General features: G+C 41.6%; 1 pseudogene across 1 annotated transcript; it reads right to left on the bottom strand.

The window, feature by feature from the left end:
- Positions 1–242: 242 nt before the first annotated feature.
- Positions 243–732, bottom strand: LOC308243251 (jun dimerization protein 2-like; annotated as a pseudogene). Its single transcript has one exon. The product of its transcript is annotated as a jun dimerization protein 2-like (transcript).
- Between the last annotated feature and the right edge of the window lie 5,904 nt (positions 733–6,636).

Consider the following 6,636-nt stretch of genomic DNA (forward strand, 5'->3'; position numbering starts at 1 on the left):
CCCAGGCAGAACAGCTCCCCCTCAGGACTACTTTGGTCTCAGCACTTGGTCCTGGGTTTCATCAGCCTGGGTTTCTTCCCCTGGTGTGGCTGATTTGAGTTTCACAAAAAAGTCTAGCTGATGCTGGCTGTGCTGAGCCTCATTAAAGAGTTTTTCATGCAGCAAGGAAGAGTTCTCTGGGACCCTCCTCCTCCTCCCTCTCCTCAGCTCCTCCTCTTCCTCTTCCTCCTCCCAGCCCATGGTCACTTCTTCTCCAGCTGCTCCAGGAGTGGGTTGCCTTCTGAGTCAGGGGTCTTAATGCTGTCGGTCCAGACGACACAGGTGGGGCAATGCCAGCTGAGCATCAGGATGAGCTGCTGCCACGCTTGCTTCAGCTCCTCCATCTGGGTTTTCAGCTCCACATTCATGAGCTCCAGCCACTCAGATTCCCACTGCAGAAACTCCTTCCACTTCTTCTTGTTCCAACATGGGTCTGCCACCACTTTTTTTTTTTTCTCAGCGCCTTTTCCTTTACTCTTCTTCCTCATCTAGCTCACTTTTCACAGGTTGAGGCCTTTTGCCCAGTTTCACCTCCAGGAAGTGCAAAGGGGCAATCATGGCCCCAATGTTGTGGATGTCAGTGTATTTCAGCTCCTCTGCAGTCAGGGCTGAGCTGGGGAGTCTGGTCAGGGGGCTGAGTCCTGGCAGAGAGCCTGCAGTGATGGAAGGGTCTGGGATCTGCCTAGGCATCATAACAGGAGGCATGGCAGTCCAGCCCTGCAGAAGCCACAGGGAGAGGCTGTGACCATGGGACCTGGGCCAGGCTGTAGGTGCTATGCCCACTCAGGAGCCACTATGGCGCCAGCCCTGCCCTGCAGCGTCCACCGCCAACACCTCCCATTGCAGCTACCCAGCATCCCTCCCACAGGCTGTGGCCTGGGTCTCCCTCTTTGAGGCAATTGATTGTGGGGTTCTGCCTGCCTACCTGATTGCCCCCAGCTGCTTGCCTGCCTACCTGACCACTCCCAATCGCTCGCCTGCCTACCTGATCGCCCCTAACTGCTTGTCTGCCTGCCTGATTGCCCCTGACTGTTTTCTGGGGGGCAGGGCCAACCCAGCGAGAGGCCATGGTGGTTCTGGTCTCTGGTCATTCTGGTCATTATGCTGTTATGGTCGCTGGGCTTTTATTATATAGGATAGGTACTTGTTTGTAGCCATTTCTATTCTTTATGCCTGTGTTCCTTCATCCCTTTCTATTTCTTCTTTTTTTTTTTAAGAATTAAATTATTTTTATTTTTCCCACTGGGTTTACATCAAGGGATACTCCCCAGCTGTTGAGACGTGTGATGTTTATGCCCCATTTTCACACTGGGTTCACAGAAAGGGATGAGACTCAATCACCGAGCTGTCTTCTAGGTGCCTCAAGAAGGTTAATCTGGCATGGGTGTGCAGTACGGCTGAGGTGGTGAGAAGCAGGATTGGGAAAGTTTTGCAGTAATCCAGGAATGAGGTGATCTGTTCAGAGGTGCCTTATTGCACAAGGCTTTAAAGATGATAATTATTTTAGGAATTTGTTATCTAAAACCTGAGCCGGTCTCTAGAACAAATACATTATTTATTCACACGTTTCTCATTCTTCAGTGAGCTAAAATTACTGGGCCACAAACTATGTGACATGTGTAAAGGCCCAAGACAAACTGTTGAAAGAAGATCAATTTCATAGAGATTGCTTCCTTTTGTTATTAACAGTCTCCTTCCTCTTTAAATTCCTTCCCATGAGGCATCTCAGTAGCATGTCACAAACCTCATCTTAATAGGAACTGTAAAGGACTCTGGCTGCATAGCTATTTGTTGATAAAACAAAAATTAATTTTCAAAGGAAATTAGCATGGGGGAAGTCAAACGTGGAAGACAGAATAAAACCTCCAACACTTTAGCCCTGGCCAGTGTGACTTAGTGGGTTGGAGCGTTGTCTCATACACTAAAAGACTGGGTGTTAGATTCCCAGTAAGGGCACATACTTAGGTTGCAGGTTCAATCCCTAGTCAGGCACATATGGGAGGCAATTGATCAATGTTTCTCATTCTCTCTCTCTCTCTCTCTCTCTCTCTCTCTCTCTCTCTCTCTCTCTCTTCACCTCTCTCTATAAACCAGTAAACATATCCTCAGGTGAGGATTAAAAAATAATAATAATAAATAAATAAATCTCCAACATTTTCATGGGCTTTGAAAGAAGTCTTGTTCAGAGACTGCTCAAGACTAGCCTGGTCCTTGCTCCGGTATCCATGCATGGGCTGTGAGTGTAACTACTCTTAAAAAGCACTGGCACATTGTTTATCTTGCATGTTATTTTCCAATTTATTGCCTAGTTGCTCAAGCTACAAATTGGACATTTCCCTTCCTCTCCTTCAACCGCATGTCCAATTGATCACTGATTCCCGGGGCTTGGTGGCTCTCAAATTTTAACATGCATCAGAAATAACATGATGGACTTGTTAGAGCACAGACTGCTGGGCCCCAGACTCAGAGTTTCTGGGGTGAGGCCTGAGAATTTGCAATTCTAACAAATTCTCCATGATGCTGTCCACTTAAGAGACCACACGCCGAGAACCACTGCTGTGGATTGATTTCTGAGCATCTTTCACATCCACCCATTTCTGTGTACTCTATGTGATTTTAATTCAGGCCACCATCTACATCAGCTGTGTTCTGGCGGCGATTTCCTTTAAAACACAAATCTGATTAATCCACACCCCTGCTGAAAACTGCAGTGGCTCTGCAAAGCCCAAAAGATAAAGTCATCTTCCCTACCTCTCTGCCTTCCTCAGAAGCAAAGATTTTATCCTTTTTCTGATGATCATGTTATTGAATAATGTACTTGAATGTACTAGTTCTTATATTTTTAGTCCTCTGCATTATGTTGAATTACCACTATTGAAAGTAAGGACTTTGCTCTCTGTAGAGCTTTAACCCTTCTGAGCTGCACACATCCTCCATTCTCTCTCTCTTTTTTTTAAAGGTATTATATGTGTACCTGTCTTACCATCGCTCCCCCCCACCCCACTCCCATACATGCCTTCACCCCCCAATGTTTTGCATCCGTTGGTTATTATTATATGCATGCATATAAGTCCTTTGGTTGATCTCTTATTTCCCCCACCTCTCCCTAACCTTCCCACTGTAATTTGACAGTCTGTTGAATGCTTTATTGCCCCTCTATCTATCTTTTTGTTCATCAGTTTATAATGTTTTTATTATCCACAAATGAGTTAGATCATGTGGTATTTTTCTTTCATTGACTGGCTTATTTCACTTAGCATAATGTTCTCCAATTCCATCCAAGTTGCTACAAATGGCAAGAATTCCTTCTTTTTTATGGCAGCATAGTATTCCATTGTGTAGATGTACCATAGTTTTCTGATCCAGTCATCTGCTGACGGGCACCTAGGCTGTGTCCAAATCTTAGCTATTGTAAATTGTGCTGCTATGAACATAGGGGTGCATATATCCTTTCTGATTGGTGTTTCTAGTTTCTTAGGATATATTCCTAGGAGTGGGATTACTGGGTCAAATGGGAGTGCTATTTTCAGTTTTTTGAGGAAACTCCATACGGTTCTCCACAGTGGCTACACCAGTCTGCATTCCCACCAGCAGTGCACAAGGGTTCCTTTTTCTCCGCATCCTCGCCAACACTTGTTGTTTGTTTATTTGTTGATGATAGCCATTCTGACAGGTGTGAGATGGTATCACGTTGTCGTTTTGATTTGCACCTCTCGGATACTTAGTGACTTTGAGCATGTTTTCATGTGTCTCTTGGCCTTCCTTCTGTCTTCTTTCAAAAAGATTCTACTTAGGTCTGTTGCCCATTTTTTAATTGAATCATTTATCTTCCTTTTATTATGTTGTATAAGCTGCCTGTAGATGTTGGAGATTAAACCTTTATTAGTGATAACATTTGCAAATATGTTCTCCCATACAGTGGGGATTCTTGTTATTTTGTTGATGGTTTCTTTTGCTGTGAAAAACCTTTTTATTTTGATGTAGTCCAATTTGTTTATTTTCTCTTTAGTTTCCATTGCCCTAGGGGTAGTATCATTGAAGAAGTTCTTTTGGCATATGTCTGAGATTTTGCTGCCTGTGGGTTCCTCTAGTATTTTTATGGTTTCCCATCTTATGTTTAAGTCCTGTATCCATTTTGAGTTTATTTTTGTGTATGGTGTAAGTTGGTGATCTAGTTTCATTTTTTTGCGTGTATCTGTCCAATTTTCCAAACACCATTTATTGAAGAGACTGTCTTGACTCCATTGTATGTTCATGCCTCCTTTGTCAAATATGAATTGTGCATAGTGGTTTTCTGGGTTCTCTATTCTATTCCATTGGTCTATATGTCTGTTCTTGTGCCAGTACCAGGCTGTTTTGAGAACAGTGGCTTTGTAATACACCTTGAAATCTGGTATTGAGATCGCTCCTACTTTATTCTTCTTTCTCAGGATTGCGGTGGCTATCCGGGGTCTTTTTTTATTCCAGATGAATTTTTGGAAATTCTTTCTAGGTCTGTGAAATATGCTGTTGGTATTTTAATGGGGAGTGCATTGAATCTATAGATTTCTTTGTGTCCTATGGACATTTTAATGATGTTGATTCTACCAATCCATGAACATGGTATGTTCTTCCATCTGTTTAAATCTTCCTCTATCTCTTTTTTCAATGTCCTGTAGTTTTCCTCATATAGGTCTTTTACCTCCTTGGTTAGGTTTATTCCTAAGTATCTTAATTTTTTTGCTGCGATGGAAAATGGGATTGCTTTTTTAGTCTCTCTTTCTGTAAGTTCACTATTGGTGTATAGAAATGCCATAGATTTCTTGGCGTTAATTTTGTATCCTACTACATTGCCAGATTCAGTTATTAAGTCTGTTAGTTTTTTGATGGAGTCTTTCGGTTTTTTTATGAACAATATCATGTCATCTGCAAATAAGGACAGCTTTACTTTTTCTTTTCCAGTTTGGATGCCTTTTATTTCTTCTTCTTGTGTAATTGCAATGGCTAATACTTCCAGTACTATGTCAAAAAGGAGTGGTGAGAGTGGGCATCCCTGTCTTGTTCCTCTTCTTAGGGGAAATGGTTTTAGTTTTTGCCCATTGAGTATGATGTTGGCTGTGGGTTTGTCATATATAGCTTTTATTATGTTGAGGTATGATCCTTCTATTCCCACCTTGCTGAGAGTTTTTATCAAGAAAGGGAGTTGGATTTTGTCAAATGCTTTTTTCTGCATCAATTGATATGACTATGTGATGTTTATCTCTCAGTTTGTTTATGTGATGTATCACGTTAATTGATTTGCAGATATAGTACCATCCTTGTATTCCTGGGATAAATCCTACTTGGTCATGGTGTATGATCTTTCTGATGTACTGCTGGATCCGATTTGCTAGAATTTTGTGGAGGATTTTGGCATCGATGTTCATGAGAGATATTGGCCTGTAATTCTCTTTCCTTGTGTAGTTTTTATCAGGTTTTGGTATTAGGGTGATGCTTCATAGAAGGAACTTTGGAGTGTTCCTTCCTCTTGAATTTTTTGGAATAGTCTGAGGAGGATAGGTTTTAGTTCTTCCTTGAATGTTTGGTAAAACTCCCCTGTGAAGCCATCTGGCCCCGGGCTTTTGTTTGCCAGAAGCTTTTTGGTGACTGCTTCTATTTCTTCCATAGTTATTGGCCTATTGAGATGTTTAGATTCTTCCTGATTGAGTTTTGGAAGGTTATATTTTTCTAGGAATATGTCCATTTCCTCCAGGTTGTCCAGTTTGTTGGAATAGAGTTGTTCATAGTATTTTTTAACAATCCTTTGTATTTCTGTGGGGTCTGTTGTTATTTTTCCTCTTTCATTTCTGATTTTGTTTATTTGGGTCCTCTCTCTTTGCTTCTTGGTGAGCCTGACTAGAGGTTCACCAATCTTGTTTATCCTTTCAAAGAACCAGCTCTTGGTTTTGTTGATATTTGTATTGTTTCTTTGGTCTCTATGTCGTTTATCTCCGCTCTGATCTTTATTATTTCCTTCCTTCTGCTTACACTGGGCTTTTCTTTTCTTTTTTGTTTTTTTTAAAATATATTTTATTGATTTTTTACAGAGAGGAAGGGAGAGAGATAGAGAGTTAGAAACATCGATGAGAGAGAAACATCAATCAGCTGCCTCCTGCACACTCCCTACTGGGTATGTGCCTGCAACCAAGGTACATGCCCTTGACCGGAATCAAACCTGGGACCCCTCAGTCCGCAGTCCTATCCACTGAGCCAAACCGGCTAGGGCTGGGCTTTTCTTGTTGCTCTTTTTCTAAGTCTTTGAGTTGTAGGGTTAGGTAATTTATTACCATTTTATCTTGTTTTTTTGCAGTAGGCTTGTAGATCTATAAACTTCCCTCTCAAGACTGCTTTTGCTGTGTCTCATAGATTTTGGATTGTTGTGTTTTCATTGTTGTTTGTTGCCATGATGTTTTTTATTTCTTCTTTGATCTCTCTGGTAATCCAGTCATTGTTTAATAGCATGCTATTTAGTCTCCATGTGTTTGATTTCTTTGGATTGTTTTTATTGTAGTTGATTTCCAGTTTTATGCCACTGTGGTCTGAGAAGATGCTTGATATGATTTCTATCTTCTTGAATGT

This window comes from Plecotus auritus, assembly GCF_963455305.1.
Source record: "Plecotus auritus genome assembly, chromosome: 3".
NCBI classification, from domain to species: Eukaryota; Metazoa; Chordata; class Mammalia; order Chiroptera; family Vespertilionidae; genus Plecotus; species Plecotus auritus.